General features: G+C 39.6%; 1 long non-coding RNA gene across 1 annotated transcript; it reads right to left on the bottom strand.

Annotated features, from left to right (window-relative positions):
• Positions 1 to 211: 211 nt before the first annotated feature.
• On the bottom strand, positions 212 to 12556 carry LOC140476945 (uncharacterized). Its single transcript, XR_011960630.1, has 3 exons — positions 11308 to 12556; positions 9174 to 9294; positions 212 to 7677 (listed from the first exon to the last, which is right to left on the bottom strand). It is a non-coding gene; the product is annotated as an uncharacterized lncRNA (long non-coding RNA).

Raw genomic sequence — 12556 nt, 5'->3', positions numbered from 1 at the left:
CCTTGTACATGGATCAGCAAATATTTAGATTCAGAACCCTGAGTACCCAAAGGTCCCAACAAAGTCTTAAAATATTAACTCACTGTCATTCCCATAGGTACACAATAACTGTTTTAATTCAATCACGGACTAATCAAACAAGTGCAGAAAGACAAAAATACAGTGCTTTATCATTATGAATTGTTTAATATTGGAAATTTTATGACCAGAGTGATTTTGACCACAACACAATCAAAACTTTGCCATACAGTCAAAATCATTGATGTGATTAATTCTTTCAAAATTGATATCAAATAAAAGCAATAGAAACTACAGGTGGACATTTGTAAATAAGTTCTGACATAAACATAAGAAAAGTCTGTTAGCCTGAAATTAATGATCTCTTCATATAAATATTTGATAAGTCACAGTTCTCTCACTGTTATTTTAATGAAAATAGTTTGTTATGATGAAGAATCACTGGACTCAAAACATTAACTTTCTCCTCACAGACGCTGCCAGACCTAATAAGTTTCTCCAGCAATTTCTGTTTTTGTTTCAGATCCCCAGCATCTACTGTTTTTTTTATTGAAATAACCTGTATTAGGTATTCATATGATAATATGCTCACAAATTTTCAGATTAACCAGGAAAAGGATAGGGGAATAATAAACACATAACCTCAAACTTACTGATTATTTTAAACTAAAAAGAATGCTTTATGAAATATTAACCATACTTGTTTTATAATAATGCTATTGTAAAGCTCCTAATCCACTTGAGTGATTGCACCCAACAAATAATAAACTGCGGCTAACAGAAATTTACTGAAGATAACTTTGGCTTAATTATTAGTCAGAATATCCTTTCGGGCTCACCAGCTGGAATTTGATGATGACATTGAGAAGGATCGGATCAACATAACTGATATCATCAGTTGCTACTGAAGTGACAAGTGGAGAGGGAAGCTCTGTGTAACTTCTACGGGAATGTCTTGGGGTTGTAAATAAATTAAAGATTCTGAATATAAATGTCAATTTGATTTATTTCATGCACTCTTGCCTTTGCATGATAAAAATGTGGATTGAACCTGTTAACATAGAACATCTAACAGCACAACACAGTACAAGCCCTTCATTATCTTCTATCTTCTTAATGCATCTGACTCTACTACCACTGCTGGCAGTGTATTCCACGTACCCACCCCTCCCTGAGTAATGAACCTACCTGACATCTCCCCTAAACCTTTCTACCTTAAAATTATGCCCCCTTGTAATAGACATTTCTGCCATGGGAAAAAAGTCTCTGTCTATGCCTCTCAACATCTTGTATACCTCCATGAAGTCACCTCTCATCCTTCTTCGCTCCAATGAGAAAAACCCTCACTCTCTCAACCTTTCTTCATAAGAAATGCCCTCCTGGAAGCATCAGGCAGCATCCTGGTAAATCTCCTCTGCACTCAATCTAAAGCTTTCACATCTTTCCTGTAATGAGGCGACCAGAACTGAACACAATAGTCCAAGTGTGGTCTAACCAGAGCTCTATAGAGCTGCCGCATAAACTCAATCCCCCTGCTAATGAAAGCCAACAAATCTTAAGCCTTCTTAACAACCCTACCAATTTGGGTGGCAACTTTGAGAGACATGGACCCCAAGATCCCTCTATTCCTCCACACTGATCAGAATCCTGCGTTTAAGCCTATATTCTGCATTCAAATTCAACCTTCCAAAGTGAATGACTTCACACTTTTCCAAGTTGAATTCCATCTGCCACTTGTCAGCCCAGTTCTACATCCTGTCAATGTCCTGTTGCAACCTACAGCAACTCTCCACATTATCCACAACTCCACTAACCTTTGCATCATCGGCAAACTTACTAACCTACCCTTTCACTTCTTCATCCAAGTCATTTACAAAAATCACCAAGAGCAGAGGTTCCAGAACCAATTTCTGCAGAGCACCACAGGTCACCGAGCTCCAGGCTGAATACTTTCCATCTACCACCATCTTCTATAGGCTAGGCAATTCTGATTCCAGACAGTTAATTTCTGAATGAGCCTATCATGGGGAACCTTATCAAATGCCTTACTAAAATCCATGAACACCACATCCACTGTTCTACCTTCATCAATGTTTTTTTGTCACATCAAAGAACTTAATAAGGTTTGTGAGGAATGACCCTCACAAAACCATCCTGACTATCTTTAATCAAACTGTTTTTCCAAGTAATCATAAATCTTGTCTCTCAGAATCATCTCCAATTCTTTGCCCACCACAGACGTAAGACTGACTGGTTTGTAATTCTGAGGATTATCCCTATTCCCTTTCTTGAACAAGGAAATAACATGTACAAAGTTCATCACCAAAAGGCACAACAATCTCCTCCCTCGCATCCTGTAGTATCCTCGGGTATAGCCCATCTGGCTCAGGGAATTTATCTATCTTCATGTTTTTCAAGATTTTCAGCACATCCTCCTTCATAACATCAACCCGTTCTAGCATAACACTCTGTTTCATGCTGTCCTCAGAAATGTCAAGGACTCTCTCAGTAGTGAATACTAAAGTATTCATTAAGTACTGCCTCTACTTCCTCTGACTCAAAGTGCAAGTTCCCTCCACATCCCTGATCAACCTTACCTTCACTCTGGCCATCCTCTTGTTTCTCACATAAGTGTACAACACTTTAGTGTTTTCCTTAATCCTCCCCGCTAAAGCTTTTTCATGCCCCCTTCTAGCTCTCCTAAGTCCATTCTTCAGTTACTTCCTGGCTATCTTGTAATCCTCTAAAGCCCTGTCTGATCCTTGCCTCCTCAACCTTAAATAAGCTTCCTTCTTCCTCTTGACTAGATGTTCCACATCCCTTGTCACCCAAGGTTCTTTCAACCTACCATCCCTTCTTTGCCTAAGTGGGACAAACCTGTCCAGCACTACCAACAAGTGCTCCCTAAACAACCTCCACATTTCTGTCATGCATTTCCCTGAGAACATCTGTTCCTAATTTAGGCATGCCAGTTCCTGCCTAATAGCATTGTAATCCCCCCTCCCCCAATTATATACTTTCCCATACTGTCTGCTCCTATCCCTCTCCATGAGTATAACAAAGGTCAGGGAGTTGTGATCACTATCACTGAAATGCTCTCTTACCGAGACATCTGACAACTGGCCTGTTTCATTGCTAAGCACTAAATCCAGTATGGCCTCCCCTCTAGTTAGACTATCTACATACTGCATCAGGAACCCTTCCTGGACATACCTGACAAGAACTGCTCCATCCAAACTATTTGAAATAAGTGGGTTCCAATTAATATTAGGGAAGTTAAAGTTATCCATAACAACAGCCCTGTTATGTCTGCACCTTTCCAAAATCTGCCTCCCAATCTACTCCTCTGTGTCTCTGTTGCAACTGTGGGGGTCTGTAGAAAACTCCCAATAAAGTGACTGCTCCTTTCCTGTTTCTGACTTCCACCCATACTGACTCTGTAGACAAACCCTCCTTGATCTCCCTTTCTGCAGCTGTGATACCATCCCTGATTAGCAATGCCACTTCTCCACCTCTTTTACCTGCCCCCAGCCTCCCACTCCCCCATTCCTTTTGAAAAACCCTGAAACATCCAACAATCATTCTTGCTCCTGTGATATCCAAGTATCTGTAATGGCCACAACATCATAGTTCCAAGTACTGATCCATGATCTGAGTTTGTTACCCTTATTCCTGATACTTCTTGCATTAAAATAGATACATTTCAACCCATCACACTGACTGCACCTTTCACACATGCATCAAGTGCCTATCCCTCCTCACAGACACCCCAGGCCCCTGCCAATCTTGTTTAAACCCTCCCAAAGAACTCTAGCAAACCTCCCACCCAGGATATGGATACCCCTCCAGATCAGGTGCAAATCGTCCTGCTTATACAGGTCCCACCTTCCCCAAAAGGTATCCCATTGATCCACATATCTGAACTCCTACCTCATACACCAGCCCTGTAGCCATATGTTCATCTGCACTCACTCTCTATTCCTAGCCTCACTAGCACATGACACCGGTAGCAATCCTGAGATTACTACTCTTCTCATCCTGCCTTCTAGTTTCCAACCTACTTCCTTTATTCTCTTTTCAGGTCCTCCCTTTCCCTACCTATGTCATTGGTACCAATGCATACCACGATTCTGGCTGCTTTCCCTCACCCTTAAAAATCCTGTAGACTTGACCCAAGACATCCATGACCCTGGCACCCGGGAGGAAACATGCCATCCAGGAGTCTCGATCATGACCACAGATACTCCTGTCTGTTCCTCTCACAATTGAAACTCCTATCACTCTAACACTGTTCAGGGAATTGAGCATGTAACCTTAACTGACACAGAAGTGTTATATTTTTGGAGCTGCATTCTATTTATCTTGATAAGGCCTTATCTCTTTATTAAACTCATAGTGCTGTGCAAGGAAACACAGAGTTCTCCTCATGCCCTGACCCTCTGCTGCCATCAAAACTAAATGAATTGATATTCATCTGTTGAATCTTAATTTTTTTGCTGAGCATAACATCAGAAATTGTCTCTAAAATAATACAATAGATCGAAGCAATCAAATGATCTAGTAATGAAATAGAAAGAAAGTGAAATAACTGCAGAAGCTGATATTACATCTCCATGGCATCCTTTATCTCCATGTGAAAAGTCCTTGACACTGATCTAACTTCCTTAGAGCCAGCTCTCAGAGTCAACAGAACCTCTGACACTCCTGTTTATATCTGTTAGCCAAGATTAACAACCCCAATCAAGGAATTCATATAATATGAAGTTCACCTGGCTGACTTCATTTCAATCATTACAGAAAGCTTTTCATTTTTGGTGTTATAAAGGAAGCTTATGTGGGAATTGACAAATGTATTTTCTTGGCTGGGATTTTTCAAAACGTGGTGGGGATACAGAGGTAGTGGAGGCTCTCCTGCTAACCTCCATTTTTGGAGTGATCACATTTCAGACAGCTATTTAAGAATTGGCAGGCAGAGCAGTAAACCACAGTGTCTGGGGTGAACATTTAGGCAGTGGTGATATTGTCACTTGACACAAAAGAAGGTATTATCTCAATGTTTAACAGGCTAGGTCCTAATCAAAACAGAAGCCTGCAAACATACAGCAGCCTGTGACCTGTGATCAATATTGTAGCAAAAGTTCCATCTATTAAATATTGGAAAAACTGAATCCAACATGCAGTCACTGCTACAAACACCATTTCCATGTCAATGAGTATACCCACCTCCCTGGCCATTGCAAGATGTTGAAGCCCCCAACATTGCTGTCCTATCTGATTCTACACATTCTCCACTTAGACAACTTAGTTCTACTGCCTGTCTGCATCTCTACTTCAGCCCATCTTATACTAAAACACTCATACATGATTTTGTTAATGCCATATTTGTCTTTTCCAATGATCCAATAGTCAAACACCCACCTACTGTAAACTAGAGCTCACCCAAAACTCTGCTGTCCATATGTTAACTCACACTGAGACCCATTCACCTTTCAACCTTGTTCTTGCCAATCTACTTTGATTCCTGGTGCATTAAAAACTTGATTTTAAAACTTTCATCTTTGTATTCAAATCCTCCTGTGTCCTTGCCCCTCGCAATCTCTATTATGTCCTGCAGTCCTACAATCCTCCAATTCTGACCTCTTGCATGAATTTTATCTGGTTTCTCCTGTCCACCATTCACAGCCATGATGCTAAGCTCTGGATTTCTCTCCACAAAACTCTCTCTGCTCTATGTCTCACTCAAGTAAAATCTATCAAATGTTTGCTTAAAAGCATTTGGTCACATCTCCTAACCTGTTATATATTTTAATGTTGAAATTTGTGGTTGTTTTATGAAGAAAAGTTGAGCAGATTAGACCAACCTTATTGCAGTTCAGAAGAATGAAAGATAATTTTATTGGAAGACATAGGACTTTGAAGAGGCTGACATGTTAGATGCTAAGAGGATGTTTTCTGTGGTGGGTAGATCCAGATTGAGAGGGCACAGTTTCGAAATAAGGAGCCTCTAAGACAGAGATGAGTAAAGATTTCTTCTCTGCGGGGTCATTAGTGCTTGGAATTCTCTTCACCAACAAGTTTTAGAAGCTGTGTAATTTAACAGTGCTAAATTAGAAAGATTGATTATTTATTTTTAAAAATTCAGTCACACCTAGGAAGTCAAGGATTATGCAGAACAGTTAGGTAAGTAGAGATGAGGGTGTAATCAGATCATGATCTTATTGAATAATAGAACAGGCCTAAGGGGCCAAATATCCTACTGTATAATTTGTATCTTATTTTGTATACTCTTACAAGAGTTGGTGAAGCATCTTGGAACATTTTAGTTGGTAAAGGCACGATATAAAAGTAAGATATTGTTGATTACATCTCGCAACAAAAATATCATCAGGAACCAATAAGACTCTCGAAGTAGGTACAAGCAAGAGAAGAGCTGAATCTTACCTTTTTCCAATTTCATTAAGTTTCATGGAAGATTTCTCAAATCATGACCTAACGATTTTTCTCATATTATCATCCAAAATGCCTCATTAATTACTTACCACCCCCTTTGGTGCCCTCTTGTTTGATGTTAGCGTAATTCTCCTAATTTCTGTAGCTGCAAGAGTTCGTAACTATCTCAATATTCTGGAGTGATCATTTCTGCTCTGTCAGGGTAAGTGCCAGTTAGTACCATCAATTTATCGCTGGTACCTTTCATTATATCTTTGCTACTGAATCCTCATCCCAACAAAGCTCATGCCCTACCCCACTTCAAAACCCTGTACTGCTAACCCTCCATGGCATCTGCACTGCCTATTCATGCACTTGGGACACGTCATCATTTTCCCCCATCCGCATGAGCACTAACAGCTGTGCAACCAACTTTCATTCCCCTTAATACCCACTTCCCATAATTCCAGAAGAAAACAGATCATATAATGGCAAAAGCAGCCAAAATGGAAAGTGTGGTGGTTTTGCATTAAGCTTGTCACAGTGCTGAATCCAATCACTCCAAGTAGCTGACTGACTGGTTTCAGAAGTTATATTTGACTTACGAGACCTGGAATCCTTAATTGAAAGCCATCTCCCTTGACTTAACTGAGAGCTGCTGATGACCATGATAAGCTTACTGATTTTGTGCCTGTGCTGCATAGCAAGTCTATGCAGAAGGCTGGTAGCTCTGAATGAAGGAGCAAAGCACAAAAAGGTAAATTAAAGCAAGTAAGCTGTAAGAAACAAAGCTGACAGACATGAGAAGAGCTTGTTCAATCTGTGAGCGGTGTGTCTGCCCCTGTATGTACTGTGCCCTTACAGCAGAAAGCAATCATAGTTGTTGATGCACCTCGAATTGCAGCAGCATTGTTCAAGTGAGTCAGAGATATTCCTTATTGATCTGATGATGCTGGCAAATCTGATGTCAAGGTCCAAGGATGTGCTTGCATGCAGTCACTGCCAATGGACGGCGCCCTGAAACGCTGGTATTGGAAGTCTGGAAGTAGAGGCAGTGGGCAAGAATCACCAGGTACCCGCTCACACTTCTTTGTTGGGAATTCTCAGCATCTAATTTGCTCAATGAGGGTGGTACAATAGGATCTTGCATATCAATGGGTTAATTGAGCTGACAACAAGCAATAATCCCATAAATAGGCATCGCACCAATCAGAAATCTCTTCTTCATGCCTGGAATTCAGTTAGAAAATGCAATTAGTTGCTTGCAACATCTAGAAAGACCTCTCCAAACTTCTCACACAATTCTTGCAGCGCTCATTGTCAAAGCCCCTATAAGATTTCACCCTTAAGATAAAGGCAATGAAGGATTAGGGACAGTGCCAGCATGAGGGTGTAGGTAAAATTCCAACAGTGGAGAGAATCTGTATTGGATTTGGAAATAGACCCAACATGAAGGCAGAAGCTAGAATGCCCAAATGAATTAGAAGCATAAAGATACCTTTCTGGCATGGAGTGTGACAATAATGGCAGTAGAGAGAAATATTAGCATCAGTATGATGAGAGAGCCACAGTGATATGTGGTCTATTGATGATCAAAAATTCATTCCTAGCTTTGGGTGGACACATACCCATGCTATCAATAAAGGAGGATACAGAAGACATCAAAGGCACTGGTATAGGAGTGGAAAATGCCAGGATTAAGTGACAGAAGGAACACTGTTCACACTGGATGGTGAAAGGAGAAAAGAAAGAGGTTCACCAACATAAACTTGAGAAATGGATTATTATATCAGCATAAATCAGACAGGAGAGGGTTGAAAAAAAGGTGGGGGCAATTTCTGTCCCTTCCTCTTATCATATTTTGAAGGGTGACATTATAAAAATATTAATTTTAGAGTTTGGATTTCAAACTAATGGCATATGAATGTTGGTTACTCTGGTGAAGGGTTTAAAAATAAACAAAGTCAGAGTGTCCTTTCAGAACTATGTTTTAATCCAGTATGTATCAGAAAGCAGGTAACCGAAAACTTCCTGGAGTGTAAATGGAAATTTGTTGACACTTTGGGATTTATGACTAAGTATATATTCTTAATCAATCCTTTCAATGCTTATTCAAATGTTGATTTCATAAAGATCAGAAATTGAAAACCTTTTGGCCACTTTTGGATAAAGCTTGATTGAGATTAGCAGTAAATATCGTTTCTGTCCTGAAAAGGACTACAGGACAGCGCAGGGAAAGCTCAGTTACCTTCGTCTAAAAGTTTAGCTTGTGAAACGTATAGACTAGGAGTGTGTGATTAAAAAATGTTCACTTAGTAAACTAAAGTTTCAACTTTTAGTTTCATGAAAAAAACTTTTACACCAAAATAACAGCTTTACCTGAGCTGTCCTATACTTAGTGGTATTCATGGACCAACGCATCACAGTTCACAAGACAGAACTGGGAGAAGCAGTTAAGTCAACTAAAGATTTGTCTAGAAGGATAACTACTTTGGTTTTGAATTGTTGAGAAGTCATGGAATTGGTGAACAGATTAGACTTTGACTTGCTGTGTGTTTTAAGATTTTTCAAACTGCATTCTCTATTTAAATAGCTCAATTTTTTTTAATTTTAATTTTCTTTATGTAATAAACAACTATTTTAATGGTACAGAAAATTATCAGCCAAAGTTTCGGTAAATGACCACCATGTTAAAAGTAAACATATAAAAGATATGATTTATTGACCTAGACTGCATTCTTGGATCCAACTTGTCCACTAATAACATCAGCTGGAATCATAACTAATCATGTCTTGAATGTTTACTGCAGCTCCAAAGTTAAGGGAAACCTCACTGATCCAATTTCTCTGCAAAAAAATGAAACAAGTTACACACCCTATTTAAAATATCCAATCCATCCTCATAAGACAACCTGCCCATTCCAGGTATTAGTCTAGTAAATCTTCTCTTAACTGCCTCCAAAATGTTTATATCCTTCCCTTAATAAGGTGACCAATATTAACACAGTGCTCCAGATGTGGTATCACCAGTGCCCTATATACCTAAAGCATAACCTTCCTAATTCTGTATTTAATTACCCCTACAACAATTTGTAAAATTCGATTATGTTTCCTATTAATTGCTATGCAAGCCCCATTTGTGATTCATGCACACTTAGATCACTCTATCTCTCACCATTTTGATAAGATGCATTTTTTTATTTTCCTGTCAAAAGACAATTTCACAGTTTTCCACATCATATACTATTTGCCATATTTGTCTACTCACTTAACCTACCTACATCTTTGTGTAGTCTCCTTGTGCCCTTTTCACAACTTAATTTCTGACTTGTCTTTGTATCATCAGCAATTTGTCAACCAACTTTCCATTTTGTGATCTATGTTACTTATATAAATTCTAAACAGTTGAATCTCAGCACCAATCCCTGTGGCCAACCACTCACTACACCTTGCCAAACTGAAAATTTTCCATTTTCTCTTATACTCTGGTTTTAGTTAGCCAACCAATGTTATATCCATACCAAACGTAACTGTCTGCACCATAGGTTCCAGTTCCAGCCCTGAGCAAATGTCCCAAACTCTAGCACCAGACAAGCAACATGGTTTTCTGACCTCATGCACTTTGTTGAAAATGGTTTCAATCCCTCTCAGTATATGATATACTGTTATCACCACAATCCTTCTTGATCCCATTCTTTCTGAACCAAGACACCAAGATCACTTAGCAGATCCTGCCCTGCAGCCCTCACTCTTATTCAGATAATTTGAAAGAACCTCAAATCTGCTGGAAAGACGGAGGCTCCTGCGCTCCTGTCTTCTGGATCCCTTACCTGACGGACTCACAGTCACACGCTCCTGTACCTGAACATCAACCAAATCAGATGATCCAACCCAACAAGCTATGACTGCCTCCTGTTACAAAGAATCCAGGTAACCTTCCACCTTACTGAGGAATCATGGTGTCATTAGTTCAGCCTCAAGCGCAAAGACAGAGCTGTACCTGCTCAAACATCCAACATTTATCTCAGACCCATGTTTACTCTGAGCTAAACTGGTAACCATGCTGTAACTGTGGCACATCACCTAACATCCTAACCAGAATGTGCTCTAAATAAATACTTAATTATAGTTAAGTTATTTAGTTATTGGTTAATCATTAGCCATGTGAATATGGTGGCGACAAGAGCAGGTCAGAGGCTAGGAATAACTCACCTCCAGACTCCACAAAGCCTGCCCATCATTCACAAGGCACAAGTCAGGAGTGTAATCCATTTGCCTGGATTAGTGCAGCTCCAACAGCACTCAAGAAGCCTGATACCATCAAGGGCAGAGCAACCTGCTTGATTGGCACTAAATCTACAAATATTCACCTATTCCAACCCTAATCCTCAGTCAGAGCAGTGTACCATCTGCAAAATGCTCTGCAGAAATTCACCAAGGCTCCTTAGACAGCACCTTATTCACAAACACTTCCATCTAGAAGGACAAGGACAGCAGATAGATGAAAACACCAACAGCTGCAAGTGTCCATCTAAGCCACTCATGATCCTGACTTGGAAATATTCATTCAGTGCCACTGGATTAAAATTCTGGAATTTTCTCCTGAATGTATTGTGGATCAACTTCAGTCATTCAAGAAGACAGCTCATCACCATCTTTTTAAGGCCAACTGGGGGCTGGGAAATAAATGTTGGCCTAGCCAGTAACGCCCACATTCCATTAATGAATGAAGAAAGTAGTATTCAATTGTATATTTTGTTCCTTTTTAATATATTTATTATATGGAACCTCACTACCAACTGCTATATGACTTTGGACTCGAGTAATAAAATAAACCATAATCATTTATTAGGTACTCACCAATTAACCAGATTCTTTGCCTGTAGCAGAATATGGATCAATCCTAGAAACGTGAAAAGCAACAGCACAAATCTTTTTTCTGTCCACTTAGCTCCGGCACTCTATTGTATGTTGCACTCAAGTCCTAAGTTGATTAGTTTTATATACTCCTAACATAAAAGGCCTATCTAAATGTCTGGGAATTCCTTTAATACAAGCAATGTTGTAAAAGGACACTATTGATCCTGTGACACATTTACTCCTTGCAGATGTTTTCTAATCAACTTGTTAAGAAATGTTATTGCACACTTCTGAAGCAAGTGGAATGTGAACATGAATTGTCTGGCTCAGAGATATGGACATTAACACTGTGCTACAAGAGACCTAAAAGGTCTATTTGATTCATTAATAAGGATCCAGCTTATCGAGGCTGCTCTGCCCTCGAATCTTTAACAAAACCCCATGTAATGCTGGGTGGAAGATCATAAGAAGACCTTAAGAAGTAGGAGCAGAAGTGGGCCATTTGGCCCCTCAAGGTTCTCTGACATTTAGTTAGTTCATAACTGATCTTATCATCCTCAACTCACTTTTGTGCCTTTTCCTCGTGACCCTTGATTAAAACATGTTACCTTTGGATATACTTAATCACCCAACCTCTGTGTTACAGCCCTCTGTGGAAAAGGAGCCTTCAGACTCACTAGCCAATGAGAGATGAAATTCCAACCCATCAGTAACCTGACTGGGCACCCCCTTAGTCAGAGATGATATACATTGGGTTCTAGACTCTCCCACAAGGAGAAAAACCTCTCAGCATCTACTCTGTCACTCCCCTAAGAATTTTAAACAAAAAAATAAAGATCTGAAGATGCTGAAGCAACAACAGAAATTGCTAGAAAAACCCATCAGGTCCAGCAGCAACTGTGGAGAGAAAACAGAGTTAACATTTTGGTTCCAGTGACCCTTCTTCAGAACCCTAAGAATGGTATATATTTCAAAAAGTTAATCTTTCATTCTTCTAAACTCCAATGAATACATGCTCACCCTACTCAATCCCTCCAAACCCTGGATCAACCTGAAGAACACTCTCTGGTCTACTGCCAAAGTTAGTATATCTTTATTTCGGTAAAAGTACCAAAAATATTCCCAGTATTCTAAATGTGATTTAACTACAACCTTTGTTTTAGTTTTAGCAAGACTTCGCTATTCTTATACACTATTCCCTTTGAAATAAAGACCAACATTCTATTTGCCTTCCCTATGACCTGTTATC

The sequence above is a fragment of the Chiloscyllium punctatum genome, chromosome 5 (assembly GCF_047496795.1).
Source record: "Chiloscyllium punctatum isolate Juve2018m chromosome 5, sChiPun1.3, whole genome shotgun sequence".
NCBI classification, from domain to species: Eukaryota; Metazoa; Chordata; class Chondrichthyes; order Orectolobiformes; family Hemiscylliidae; genus Chiloscyllium; species Chiloscyllium punctatum.
The sequence above is the reverse complement of the archived record's forward strand: the minus strand, read 5'-3'. Positions and strand labels throughout refer to the sequence as shown.